The sequence below is a fragment of the Rattus rattus genome, chromosome 6 (assembly GCF_011064425.1).
Source record: "Rattus rattus isolate New Zealand chromosome 6, Rrattus_CSIRO_v1, whole genome shotgun sequence".
NCBI lineage: Eukaryota > Metazoa > Chordata > Mammalia > Rodentia > Muridae > Rattus > Rattus rattus.
The window spans coordinates 64797820-64812415 of record NC_046159.1 but is presented as its reverse complement, the minus strand read 5'-3'; the positions used below and the strand labels follow the sequence as shown (position 1 = coordinate 64812415).

Sequence of the window (14596 nt, the reverse complement as noted above, 5' to 3'; positions counted from 1 at the left end):
ATATCATAGATTAAACAGAATATCCATTGGAAAGGTATCAAATCCCTGCTCAAATACAAAAGCGAGTCTGCATAAGGTATTGGTTTATTTAGTTAAATGAATAACTTCATCATTGTTTAATGATCCTTGAATATAAGGTTTCTTAGGTTCATATAGTACTAATTGATAACAGAATTAAAATCTCTTAGTGTCTAAATCACTAAGTGTCTATTTAATTCATGCGTTCCACTGTTTTAAAGACAGAAATATATCACCTCCTAAAGACCGTGCTTTCAAAAAACAGATTCTTACTTGGCAATAATTTAACTCTACTAGACTCACAATTATGAGACTCAGGTTTGCTGAAACAATCATTTTGTAATATGTTAAAAAGTTAATGTTCTGAGAAAACTTGCACGATTTTAAGGGGGCTTGATGTACAAAATGGAGTTAGGTAGCACGCTAGGGAGAAAGTGACTTGTGCTGGGGGAGACTACAGTAAGCTCAGTTGAAAGCTGTACATGGTATCTCTTTCATGAAGGCAGTCTTGAGTGTATGAGGTCCTTAGTAGCCAATTTAATTGACTACCCTCCCTGCTCTTAGTATGCTTAGCTCTTGGGAGTAAGGATGCAGCTTTCTATGTGTCCTTCTTGAGGAGGAACATGTATCTCCCTTATAATGAAACTGAAAGGTGACTTCTCTCTTTAGCATGAGATAGTGTGCTGCATAACTGAAACTATCATACCTCGATACAATATGATATGTAAGATGTGATACATGTGATATAAGACTATTTTGCCTTTTTATTATCTCACTGCTCTCTGATTGGTAATGCCTCTTCTGTTTACAGGTAGTGGATGAGCCTACATTATGCACTAGTTACATCTTTGGTAAAACAAATCTCCAAAACGAAGACTTAATACATGCTTGTTTTTATAAAACACACCTATCTGTAGTTGAAGAAATGGTGGTGTGCGCTCTCTCTCTCTCTCTCTCTTATTGCAGATATATATTTATTTATATATTGCAATAAGCCACAGCATATTTCGAAAAGATTAATATGTCACGAAGCCTATATTTTTTTAATAAAATCTTGTATTTTTTCAAGTCCATCATATGCAACTGGGTGGACTTCAATTTCTGCAGAACCAATTATCCTTTTTGGTTCTAATTTACTGATTTTTTCTCTGTTGGCAAGTTTCAAGAATGTATATTCCTCGAAACGTTTTGTTCCTCATCGAAGTAAATTGTTATCATGTCTGGGGTGGCCCTTTCATTTGTAGCAAATGTTCCTTGTGACTGTCAGCACATGATATGTCATAAGTATTACATCATTTTAAAGATTTAAGATGAAAAATGAACAATTCACATATGAACCATTGCTGAAATATTGTTTAAGCCTCTCCCTCTCTGGTGTCCTTGGCAACAACAAGGCCAGGTATCACAGATATTTTTTTCTTTTTACTTTCTTACACAGAGCTTATATGTTCTGTTCCTTGCCATGAAATGAACTACTTTTAGCACATTTTAGCTCTTTATATTTTAAGTATATTGTCATATTCCATGCTGCCTAGCTCTTTTAAAAACTGAGTAGGTTTTTCTCTTTCTGCTCAGCCGCAACTAATGTAACTTCAGAGAGCTGTTATAGTGTTAAAAGATGTAATTTATAATAAATGGATTATGATATAGAATCTTACAAAAGCTAGAATTGGCTTTAAATGTATATTTGTGGTAATATATTCTGCTTTTATAATCACCCAGAAAGAACTGGTTTCTAACATTAAAGATGTTCTTAAATTCAAATGTTTTGTCTAGTTACTATTGTATCACAATATGTTTCATTATTATTATTATTATTATTATTATTTGTGGAAGTATTTCATCTGAAGTCTTACATCATTCAGAATCATTTAACCTGACTTCTCTGTCTTAATCCAATTGGAAATGAATATTTTGCTTTAATTTTATAGCAGGAATGTAACAGTGAAGGCTAACGTCTTTCCAGGACACAGTGATAGTTGTTTTGCTTCCTTTAGCAGAGTAACCTATTTCAAAGAATATTAGTCCCAATAGATTCTAGTATAGAAGACAAAATAAAAGCAAACACTTGTGTTGTATACATAGAAAAAGAAAAGAAAAGGAACTCTCTTGTCTAGATATAAAACTTATCAAAAACAGCATGACAGTTTGGGGCAGGACTGTTGGGTCATTGGTTAGAAGTGCTTGAGGTTTCTACAGCAGACCTGAGTTTGGTTCTCAGCTCCTATATGTTTGCTCACAGCCTCAAATAACTCCTGTTTAGTTGCTACAATGCCTGCCTCTCCTCTGCATCCTTCTGCGTGCATGTGACACTTGTATGTTTATACACTCAGGCATGCATGTGCACATGGAATTTAAGAGGGACGGAGGAGTGTATGAGAAGGTTGTAGGAGAGAAAGGACAGTGGGAAATGGTGTCATGGTAAACCTCAAATTTAAAAGAAACTTTTTCTTTCTCTCCCTTTCTTTTTTCTTTTTTTCCTGCTTTTTGTTTCTGTTTTTGCTTTCGTTTCTGCTTTTGCTTTTGTTTCTGTTTCTGCTTTTGGTTTTGGTTTTTTGTTTTGGCTTTTGAGAAAGAGTTTCTCAGGGTTACCCTGGTGGTCCTGGAAATTGCTTTCCAGGTCTGTGGACCAGGCTGGTCTAGATTTGCCTGTCTCTGCCTCCTGATTGCTGGGATGAGAGGTTTGCACTGAGTGGTAGGATTAAAGGCATGCAGCACTCCCAAAGACACAATTTCAATAAATAAATGGTAAAATTTAAAGAACTTTAAAAAGTAATCACATAGCTTCTAGGTGTAAGTTTTCAGGTTTATTTTTAAATCCTGTTAAAAACCTCAGGTTGAGCTAATACCTCTTAGGAAGAATCTTCCAGATATCTGAAGGTACTCAAAGCATAGAGACTGGTGTCTTTTCTTTTCATGAGGATGGGGAAATCATTGCTCTAAGATATTGAGAGAAGTAGCTTCACCAGAATTCAGGAACAAAGGTTGCGATCACATCACATGGCTGCATTACAGGATTAACAAAAATGCATTGAAAAGATGAAGCAGGGGTTGGGATTTAGCTCAGCAGTAAAGGCTTGCCTGAGTGGAGCAAAGCCCCTGAGTTTGTCCCCAGCTCCGGGAAAAAAAAAAAAAAAAAAAAAAGAAAGGAAGAAGCAGAAGAGTTCATATTACTCCCATCACCTTTTTTGCAAATTCACTGAGAAAATCATGTGCAGAAAGAATTTTTACCTAGAAGGGAAAATCAGACTTTGCTGTAGACTTTAACGTCAGATGTGCGACAGTATTGGGAGACACCTGTCTTCCATTGTAGGACCCCTGTCGGGAGACCCCACTCCAATCGAGGGATTGTACTCCCCCAAGAAACGTGAGAGACCGGCTCTTGATGTAAAGCACACAAGGCAGTTTATTATCAGAGCTCTGGGACAGCTCATATCTCACACAGGAGACAGAGGAGTCGACCCCAAGACTTGAAATTTAAGGCTTTTTATAGGGGAAGGCAAGGGGATTCAGCGTGGATATCAGCAAGGGAAATGGGTACAAGATCTCATCTGCAAGCAGTACGTGCGGGCTGAGGTGTTCTCAATATAGGAGATCGTCTTATCTTTATCTGTAGAGCAGGGAGTTTGGTACCTATTAGCTATAGCAGAAGGGGAACAGGGAGTTGCCCGTCCGGATGGCCCCCGACTCAGCGGAGATGGTGGCTGCTAGTTCCTGGAACAATCCCTTGACCTTGTTTTTAGGCTTGGCCGGGCACATCTCAGGCCTGTTTCTGTCCTGTCCCCTTATCTGCTGTTCTTTTGCAATTTTTATGAAGTTTTTATTTTAACTCTTTCATTCCCCTCTTCTTCTATTTACTAATTCTAATCTTAGAATTCTTAGACATTGGTATTTCTATACAGGGAACGGTAGTCGTCCTCTTCCTCCATCATGATTATAGGATGGTATTGGCATTGGAGGACCATTAGTTGTACAGCATTTATTCTATTTTTAACAAAAGCTAACCCTCTGTTTATCAAACATGGGCCAAACACTAAGAGCAGGAAAATAATAAGAACTGGCCCAGCAAGGGCAGAAAATAAAGTAGTGACCCATGGAGAGTTGGAGTACCATGATTCAAACCATCCCTGTTGTGCTTCACGGTCTCACTTTCTTTTTTTAAGTCTTTTCCTTAATTTCTGTATTGAGTCCCTGACTACTCCAGTATGATCTGCATAGAAACAGCACTCTTCCTTTAAGGCAGCACATAGTCCTCCTTCCTTCAAGAACAACAGGTCTAAACCTCTTCGGTTTTGTAATACCACTTCCGATAAGGAAGTTAAGGATTTTTCTAGGCATCTATAGATTTTTCTAACATCTCTAAGTCTTCAGTCATGGCTTCTCTCAAAGACTGAAGGGAGTGAGCTCCCTGTCTGCATTCAACTAAAGCTCTTTAGTTAAAGTTCCTTTAACTAGGAACTCTTGTTCCTATCCCTATAGCAAGTCCCGTTCCCAGGAGCATGGCTAAGGTAATGGAGACAGGTTCTCTTTTAAACCTTCTACTGAAATATTCATCTTCTAGGCAGGAAGCAGGATGATAATATACTCGCGGCAGTAGCTGGATCATGACACAGAAATCACGAGAGGGGTCAAAAACATTAGTTGACAGGCAAGGGGTAAGCCCTGTGTTGCAGGCCCACCAATCAACAGGAGATGGCACAAGATAATAACTATCATCAGTTCGGGCTATGGAGAGAGTTCGACCACACAGGTGACGGTGAGAAGGGGGGGGTTTCCTAGACAAAGACAGGGACCCCTTCCTGATACAGTTACATCAGTTAAGGTCAGTTTCTTTCCCGACCCCCATGAACAGGAAGCATGATCGTTGGTTTTATTAAAGTCACCATTGTCTGTAATTCCCTCATAATAAGGGGGACCTGACGATAAACACAGCCAACACTCAGTAGTAGCCTCTGGATCAGTGTTGTTAAGGGCATAGAAAGCTCCTTTAACCAGGTTAAAGAGTCTTTGTCCCGTTGATGGGTGAGCAACATCCGCAGAGGAGGATTCATAAGGAATACCAGTACTAATAAGTCTTATTAAGGTTGATGGAACCATTGTAGGAGGTGGAGGCTTAAGCCTGGCAGGGGGACCTCTTTCTGGGAGGATCTTGTTGGGCCCAATGGACACTGGCGGGGGTTTTTCTACTGTTAGTTTGATCCTAAAATTCAGTCCAGGGTCCTTTCTCAGCGCGTATAAGCGCAGACCCCAACTGTTTCCCCTTAACCAACTCTGACGTTCTTGTTTCCCCTTGTTAGTGAACTTTATAAGTATTGGATTGCAATATTTACCTTTGCAAGGCCCGTTGGGGCTGTTGCTATGTGCACATCCACTCTCCGGATACTTAGAACTGTCCCTCTCCCCCTGGTTTGGCCCATCATAGCCCCCGCCCCTTTTTACTGTGATTAAGTCCCAAGTAGAAGTTGGATTCCAGTAAACCTCCCCTGTTGTTTTGCAACCCCATGCAGCACAATAAAAATCAGATGCTCCTCCACACTTATATCGGGAGTTCCTATCCCGTCCCTGGGCCGGACAAACGTAAAACTCTGTGGACCAGAGGTTGGCCCAGTAGAATTGTCCTGGGCATCCATATGTGCTTCCTATTCCATTTGGGACACACCGTTCCTCAGCTGGGGGTTGAAGGAGATCGTTATGATCAGGGATGTCCCAAGAGAGTGATCCTGCTGCTAGCTTACAGAGATCGCATACAAGATCAGGCCACCAGGTCCAAGGGGGGTTAACTGCGGTGGCTGACCAAATGACATTTCCCTCCTCATTAAAGAGCTCCCAAGTTTGGCAAATTGGGGAATGGGGATTGAAATCACTGCTCAGAGTCTTTTCTGCGGTGCAGACGCAGCTTAAGAGGATTATCAGTCTTTTCCAGGGTCCATCCATCTTGATCAGTTCCAGGGGGAGCCTTCTTGACATGGGAGGCATGAACCCAGGCGGGGATCCCTTCTACCTTTACAGCCGTAGGCGTGGTCAATAGCACCAGGTAGGGTCCTTTCCACCGTGGCTCAAGGTTTCTGGTTCGGTGTCTCCTCACTAGTACAGCATCCCCCACTTCAAACTGATGTGGCACCAACAAATCACCTGCAGCGTAGGTTTCTTTTAACTGTTCCCAGGTTTCTTTTCTCACAGTCTCGAGTGCCTTTAGTCGAGCTGGCTGGTTTTACCTCAGTAAAGTCAATTTCCCAATAAGTCCCTGGTCTGTCCCCCTGCAGGCGTTTTCCTCCATGATCTTGTTGGACCCAGCATTAGTGAGCATGCATGCTCGACAGTTCTTTAGGAGGTCTTCCACAGTTTTCTGTAGTTGAGGTATGTGATAAGGGGATTTACTAACTAGCCTCACCATCTTCTTGGCTCTTAAGTGAGTAAGACGATGTATAGTGGTTAAATATTCTAGCCCCTCTTCTTCTGTGAGAGTCTGTTTCTCTAGGATTCCTCCTTCTGGAGGAGATGAGGTTCCAATTACTAGAGTCAGAGGCCCTTGAGCTGTCTCTTTAGCCACTTGGTCGGCCATCTGATTCCCACTTTCTATTGGTCCAGTTCCTTTTCGGTGTCCTGGACAGTGAATGATCGCCACCTTGTGGGGCAAATGGATGACTTCAAGTAGGCTAAGGATTTCTTCTTTATTTTTAATGTCTTTTCCAGCTGAAATCAGTAATCCTCTTTGCCGGTAAATTGCTCCATGAACATGAGCCGTTGCAAAGGCATACCGGCTGTCAGTATAGATATTGATAGTCTTCCCTTCTGCACACTTTAAAGCCTGAGTTAAAGCAATAAGTTCTGCTTTTTGAGCTGAGGTCCCTTCAGGCAGGTTACTGGCCCATATGACAGACCTTCTATCTACTATCGCCGCCCCGGCTCTGCGCTTACCTTCTACCACGAAGCTGCTTCTATCAGTGATCCAAGTCTCTACCCCCGGCCAAGCTTGATCAGTCAAATCTGGTCGAGTTCCAGTTTCTTCTGCCAGTATCTCCTCACAGCGATGTATGCAGGCTTCGTCAGCTTCAGGTAGTAAGGTAGCAGGGTTAAGGATGGCGGAAGGGGCAAAAGTTACCCGCTCAGTCAGTAGCAGGCTCTGGTAATGAGTCATCCGTCGTGGTCATCCACCTGGTCTGGGGGCTGTCAAACAACACTCTCAAGGGCATAGGGTGCCACTATAGTCACATTCTGTCCCATAGTTAGTTTGTCAGCATCTTTTACCAAAACAGTGGTGGCTGCTATTGCTCGGAGACAGGAGGGCCATCTGCTGGCCACAGGATCCAGTTTCTTTGATAGGTAAGCTACGGGGCGTCTCCAAGGTCCTAGGGTGTGAGTGAGGACTCCCCTCGCCACTCCATTTCTCTCATCTATGTATAAGTGAAAGGTTTCTTAAGGTCAGGTAGTGCCAGGGCCGGAGCCTGTAGCAGTGCCTTTTTTAGAGTCTCAAAAGCTAATTGATGTTCCTTAGTCCAAATGAATTCTCCTTTCTCTTTAGTTAAGGGGTATAGAGGGGCTGCCAGGGTAGCGAATCCAGGAATCCAAAGCCTGCAGAACCCTGCCGTTCCCAAGAATTCTCTTACCTGGAGAGGAGTGGTTGGGGTTGGGATTTGTATCACAGTCTGTTTCCCGGCCTCAGTGAACCAGCGTTGTCCATTCTTTAAGGTGTAACCCAAATAGGTCCTTCAGTGCAGCACAGCTGTGCTTTCCGAGCTGAAACCCGATACCCCAACTCACCCAGCTCAGCCAGGAGGCCTTGAGTCCCACATTTACATTCCTTGCGTGTTCCAGTGGCCAGAAGAAGATCATCTACATACTGTAAAAGAGTTATGTGTGGATTATTGGCTTGAAAGGGGGCCAAATCTCGATGTAAGGCCTCGTCAAACAGCGTGGGCGAATTCTTGAATCCTTGTGGCAACCTGGTCCATGTCAGCTGTCTGGTTCTTCCATTCTCAGGGTTGTGCCATTCAAAAGCAAACACGGGCTGGCTGTTAGGGTGTAGTCTTAAGCAAAAGAAAGCATCCTTAAGATCTAACACCGTATACCATGCCCGCTCGGGTGGCAGAATGCTAATCAAATTGTAAGGATTTGGCACAGTAGGGTGTAAGTCTTGTACCCGCTTATTAACCTCTCTGAGATCTTGTACTGGGTGGTAATCGCTTGTTCCTGGTTTCCTTACTGGTAGTAAAGTGGTATTCTAAGAAGATTTGTAAGGGACCAGGATCCCTTCTTGGAGCAGTCTAGTGATGTGGGGGCGGGTGCCCTCCTGACCTTCCTTCCCCATGGGATACTGTCTGATTCTAATGGGAGTGGCTCCAGATTTGAGCTTGATCACGACAGGGGGGACTTGTCTCGCCATCCCCATCTCCCCTGTCTCTACCCATGTTTGGAGAAACCGCTCCAGCCATTCTTGCAACTCTTCCAAAGGCAATGTTTTCTTTTGGCAAATCCGATACTCTTCTCCTAGGTGTAAAGACAATCCTAGAGTTTGGGGTGGTGCAGTTCCCCACGATAGTTCTGGAACCGATGGGGCGAAAGTTATTTGTGCTTTTAACTTGGTTAATAAGTTCCTTCCTAACAAGGGCATAGGACACTCTGGGATAACCAAAAACGAATGCATTACTAAGTTTCTCCCTAGGTCCACCGTGTGAGAAGTAGTCCAGGGATAGCACCTCTGTCCTGTTGTCCCAATCACTAGAGGTTTTTCATTTTTTATCTTTCCTAGAGGAGCCTTGAGCACTGAGTATTCTGCTCCCGTGTCGACCAGGAAACTCACGGGGGTCCCCTCCACTTGCAACGTTACCCTAGGCTCGGGGAGGGGGGGCGAGTCCCGTCTCCCCTAATCTTCATCATCCTCTAGGGCCAGCACCTTTTCCCCTTGTCTCTTCTTGGGACATTCCCGAGCCCAGTGCCCTCTACCTTTACAATATGCACATTGGTTTCTTTCCAGTTGTGTATGTCTCTTCTGGGTCTCCTTGGCCCCTGCCACTTTCTGTCACCCAGGTCCCCTTTCTGTCTAATCCTATCTCTCTTATCCTTGTCTACCACTGTAGCCAGTATTCTGGTCAAAGTCTTCTCCTGTTTCTTATCCCTTCTGTCCTCATCCTCTCTCTTTTCTCTCTTCTCTCTCTCCTGTCTCTCTTCTTCAGTCTCTCTCTTGTGATACACTCTCTCAGTCTCCCGCACCACATCCCTTATAGTATAATCTTGTAATCCCTCAATTCGCTGCAATTTCTTCCTAATGTCAGGGGCTGACTGCCTGATAAAGGCCATAATCACGGAGGCCCTCTGTCCTTCAGACATGGGGTAAAAAGGAGTGTACCTCCAGTAAGCTTCCATGAGTCTTTCCAAAAAGACCGAAGGAGGCTCAGTTGCCCCTTGCATGACCTCTCTTACCTTAGCCAAATTAGTGGGCCTGCGTGCAATGCCCCTGAGACCCGCCACTAGAGCCCGACCGTAATTGGACAGCCCTTCCCTACCTTGTGCTGTGTTGTAGTCCCATCTGGGACGTGTCAGGGGGAATCCTTCATCTACTTCAGCCAGGGTCTGGACGGGACACCCAGCTGAGTCTCGGACATTCTTCTGAGCCTCAAGGAGAATTCTTTCTTTCTCCTCAGTGGTGAACAAAGTCTGCAAAAGCTGTTGGCAATCATCCCAGGTAGGCTGATGCGAGAACATCAGGGACTCGATCAAGCTTGTGAGCCCTGCAGGATTTTCTGAAAAAGGAGGGTGATTAACTTTCCAGTTATAGAGATCAGTGGAAGAAAAAGGCCAATACTGCAGAAGTTGTAGACCTGTTGGATCATCTGGATCTGGGGGCAGCCCAACCGCCCTAAGGGGAAGGGCTGCCATGGAATCTGGGGCAGCTCCTCGTAGGCTTCTTGTCCCAGTCGAGGGGCCTCCCCTCCCTTCCCCTGGAGCCGGTAAAGGGGCTGGCAGGGCTGAGGGCTGGGGTTCTGGTGGGGGAGCTTAGAGATATGGTGGCGGTGGGGAAGTGGGCCACTCAGGGGGCTCCTCTATCTCGGGGTAAATCTTAGGAATGGGGGCTGGTGAAGAGCCTCGTCCGAGTCCTTCTGCAGGCTGCAGTTTCGGTTTCTCATCCGCGTCGCCTTTCCGGAAGGCCACAATCCTAGGGCCAGGGCGGCGAGGAGGGAGGAAGGGCTGGACCCACTGAGGTGGGGATAGTGCCAAATCTTCCCACACCGTCATGTACGGCTGCTGGTCAGGATGTGATCCCAGTCCTTCTTGAAAAACAATGACCTTTACGGCCCTAATGGTAGGCAAGTCAAAGTCCCTATGGGTGGCCAGCCCACCCCAAATGTGAGCCATTCTGAGAAGCAGAAAGGCCTGCCAAAATCCTCTCTTAACTTTTACAGATAAATTCCGTCCTCTTGCCCTAATGTCAGTCCAATGGTCTGTGGTCAAAGACAAAGGGTTGTCACAGTTTGTCCCATAGTAAGAAACAGTAGGAACACAAATAGAATACTGACAAGAGACATCAACAACACGTGCAAACACACCCGTCCAAGCTTGGACTTAAACAAGCAGCCACATGCGACCTCTGACGGAGCGGGATTTCACGTCCACTCCCTTTTCAGAAGAAGGAGTATTTCGTCTCCTTCGTTCTGAAAAGTCACAGTCAGGTCCTCCTGGCTATTTCTCACCTTTGGAACGTCTTCCAAGGTTGCAGCCTGCGGTCCTAGGACGTCTCCTTCCACAGCCTCTGGGTCCTTACAGCCCACAGCGGCAGCTGCTAGTAACTTACAGAGCGGGATTCCATGTCCACTCCCTTTCACGAACTGAAGCAGGGTTCCACATCTACTCCATTTCACAAACCGAAGTGGGATTGCACATCCACTCCCTTTCACAAACCGGAGTGGGATTCCACGTCCACTCCCTTTTACAAACCAAAACCAAGACACAGACACACACTCACACACACACAGCGGCGCCACTCCCAAACATACAAGGCCCACACCAACATACCTCCAAGGGGTCTTCCGGGTTCTTGGGGGTCAGACAGATCCCAGACGAGACCCCACAATGTAGGACCCCTGTCGGGAGACCCCACTCCAGTCTCAGGATTGTACTACCCCAAGAAACGTGAGAGACCAGCTCTTGATGTAAAGCACACGAGGCAGTTTATTATCAGAGCTCTGGGACGGCTCATATCTCACACAGGAGACAGAGGAGTTGACCCCAAGACTCGAAATTTAAGGATTTTTATAGGGGAAGGCAAGGAGATTCAGCGTGGTTATCAGCAAGGGAAATGGGTACAAGATCTCATCTGCAAGCAGTACGTGCGGGCTGGGGAGTTCTCAATATAGGAGATCGTCTTATCTTTATCTGTAGAGCAGGGAGTTTGGTACCTATTAGCTATAGCAGAAGGGGAACAGGGAGTTGCCTATCCAGATGGCCCCTGACTCAGTGGAGATGGTGGCTGCTAGTTCCTGGAACAATCCCTTGACATTGTTTTTAGGCTTAGCTGGGCACATCTCAGGCCTGTTCTGTCCTGTCCCCTTATCTGCTGTACTTTTGCAGTTTTTATGAACTTTTTATTTTAATTCTTTTACCATGTCTCATAGAGAAAGCTGATACGTTCTGCATGACTAGTGAGTCAAGCACTCCAAGTTACATGAAGGTGGACTCTATGTACAGCATGCAGCAGTCTAGGAAATTATGGTGGCATTAGACTTCAGGAGAAATGCAAAGATATGGAGATTTCTATGACTATGAGCTTCAGACATGGCCCAGTGTGCACTTGCCAGTGGTGACATGATTTCTTTGTGTAGCATTATGGACTTCTAGCATCTTATAATACTGGAACAGGTACACAAAGTGGTCCAAATACAGATCTCGGGGGTTTGGTTTCAGAAGTAGCATTTCTTGAAAGACATAACTTGTTGACTTTTCCAAGAGTAGATCTTCAAGAGCCAAACTGGAGAAATGAGGTTTTATTTCACTATAAGGCTGGACACATTGCTTTATGTATAAAACCTGAGTGAGGCGGCTGTGTCACTCAGAGGCAGTGTTCATGCCAAGTGCTTCTTTGAATGTCAGGGCAGGAAGATCACACTTCTTCATTCAAGAGCAACAGAAAGCATCAAAGACATATTATTTTCCATGTGGTAAAGTTTGAATTAAGCTATTGTTAGGTAAGATACTTCTTAGAATATATCTCCCTTGGCTTTACAAGGAAGTCTAATTGAGTTTCCAGCCCATGCTTTGTGAACAGTGAGTGATTCTTGCTTGTGGGTCTTGTATATGTATTTAACTCTTCCAGAAACTATATTCTGCTATTGGGGCTTTAAACATAAGAAGCAAATATAAAATATTATTTATGCACTTTTGTTTTTATTTTTAGCAAAGGCTGGTCAGTCTCACAAAGAATACTTCATATAAAATCATTAGGAAGTTTAATCAAAAAAAAGGACATCTTTCTGTTTTAAAGCATTTATCATGTGATTCAGTTATATTACTGTTTGATTAGCATAATATTGTGATACTATTTTCGAATCACAAAGCATATTATTTTGCTTAACCCAAGGGTCAAACCATTATTCTTTTTGCTAATTTTTTTTTATTAACTTCGTATTTAAGCCCTCCCCCCGCCCCTACCCATCACACTTCAGGAACTCTGTTAGAGCCTCGATTTGCTACAAAACACCTCAATATTAATATTTGTTTTTCCTCAATAAAAGTAAATGCTTTGACTTTCTGCCATGTAAGTTAAGACACTGAATAAACTCCTTTTCATGTTTTATTCATTATGTACTGGCTTAGCTGTTGGTTTAGCCGTTACTTAATGCTATGCCCTGCTATTTCAACTGATTGTACATTGACTCCTGGTTGTTTTACTTGGTATTTTTTCTTTTCTCCTCATGGTCTCCCTTGTACCATGTGAACAAATTTCCTCATTTGTTGAAATGAACTTTTCCTTGGCATATATTTTCATAGTTTACACAATCACTTTCCCTTCCCTCACCTTACATAGTTAAGTCGTGTTAGTAAATTTTTCACGTAAGAATTGGGTCTGTCAATACTTTTCACTGCTTCATGAGATTTGCATATTGACCTAGCCATGCTCACATGAGAATTCCCCCAAAATACAGAGGCAGTCTCAGTTCACTCTTTCTCATTCATGCACACGTTCTACTGTAGCTTTCATTAAGCATGTAAGTAAGGTTATTTTGTGTTCTTAATGCTTCTGTTAAAATTCCTTTGATTTGTTTTTAGGTCATGTGATGTTAATCTACAAATTACCTTAATATTATACATTTTCTTCTTTCAGGGAATCCTTGTAATTTTCTTTTGAAAGCAATATTAGGAACATCATTTATGTTTTCAATTTTTTATTGGAATTATACTATTGCATATTTATATTCTGTATCTTTATATATATATATATATATTTATTAACTTGAGTATTTCTTATATACATTTCTAGTGTTATTCCCTTTCCTGGTTTCCGGGGAAACATCCCCCTCCCCCCTCCCCTTCCTTATGGGTGTTCCCCTCCCAACCCTCCCCCCCATTGCTGCCCCCTCCCCAACAGTCTAGTTCACTGGGGTTCAGTCTTAGCAGGAGCCAGGGCTTCCCTTCCACTGGTGCTCTTACTAGGATATTCATTGCCTACCTGAGGTCAGAGTCCAGGGTCAGTCCATGTATAGTCTTTTAGGTAGTGGCTTAGTCCCCTGCAAGCTCTGGTTGCTTGGCCTTGTTGTACATATGGGGTCTCGAGCCCCTTCAAGCTCTTCCAGTTCTTTCTCTGATTCCTTCAACGGGGTCCTATTCTCAGTTCAGTGCTTTGCTGCTGGCATTCGCCTCTGTATTTGCTGTATTCTGGCTGTGTCTCTCAGGAGCGATCTACATCCGGCTCCTGTCGGCCTGCACTTCTTTGCTTCATCCATCTTGTCTAATAGGGTGGCTGTATATGTATGGGCCACATGTGGGGCAGGCTCTGAATGGGTGTTCCTTCCATCTCTACTTTAATCTTTGCCTCTCTCTTCCCTGCCAAGGGTATTCTTGTTCCCCTTTTAAAGAAGGAGTGAAGCATTCACATTTTGATCATCCGTCTTGAGTTTCATTTGTTCTAGTCATCTAGGGTAATTCAAGCATTTGGCTAGTAGCCACTTATCAATGAGTGCATACCATGTATGTCTTTCTGTGATTGGGTTAGCTCATTCAGGATGATATTTTCCAATTCCAACCATTTGCCTACGAATTTCATAAAGTCATTGTTTTTGATAGCTGAGTAATATTCCATTGTGTAGATGTACCACATTTTCTGTATCCATTCCTCTGTTGAAGGGCATCTGGGTTCTTTCCAGATTCTGGCTATTATAAATAAGGCTGCGATGAACATAGTGGAGCACGTGTCTTTTTTACATGTTGGGGCATCTTTTGGGTATATGCCCAAGAGAGGTATAGCTGGATCCTCAGGCAGTTCAATGTCCAATTTTCTGAGGAACCTCCAGACTGATTTCCAGAATCGTTGTACCAGTCTGCAATCCCACCAACAATGGAGGAGTGTTCCTCTTTCTCCGCATTTCCT

At 43.8% G+C, this 14596-nt stretch overlaps 1 pseudogene; it reads right to left on the bottom strand.

Moving 5' to 3' along the window:
- Positions 1–6146: 6146 nt before the first annotated feature.
- Positions 6147–14596, bottom strand: part of LOC116904330 — a 10866-nt pseudogene continuing 2416 nt past the window's right edge.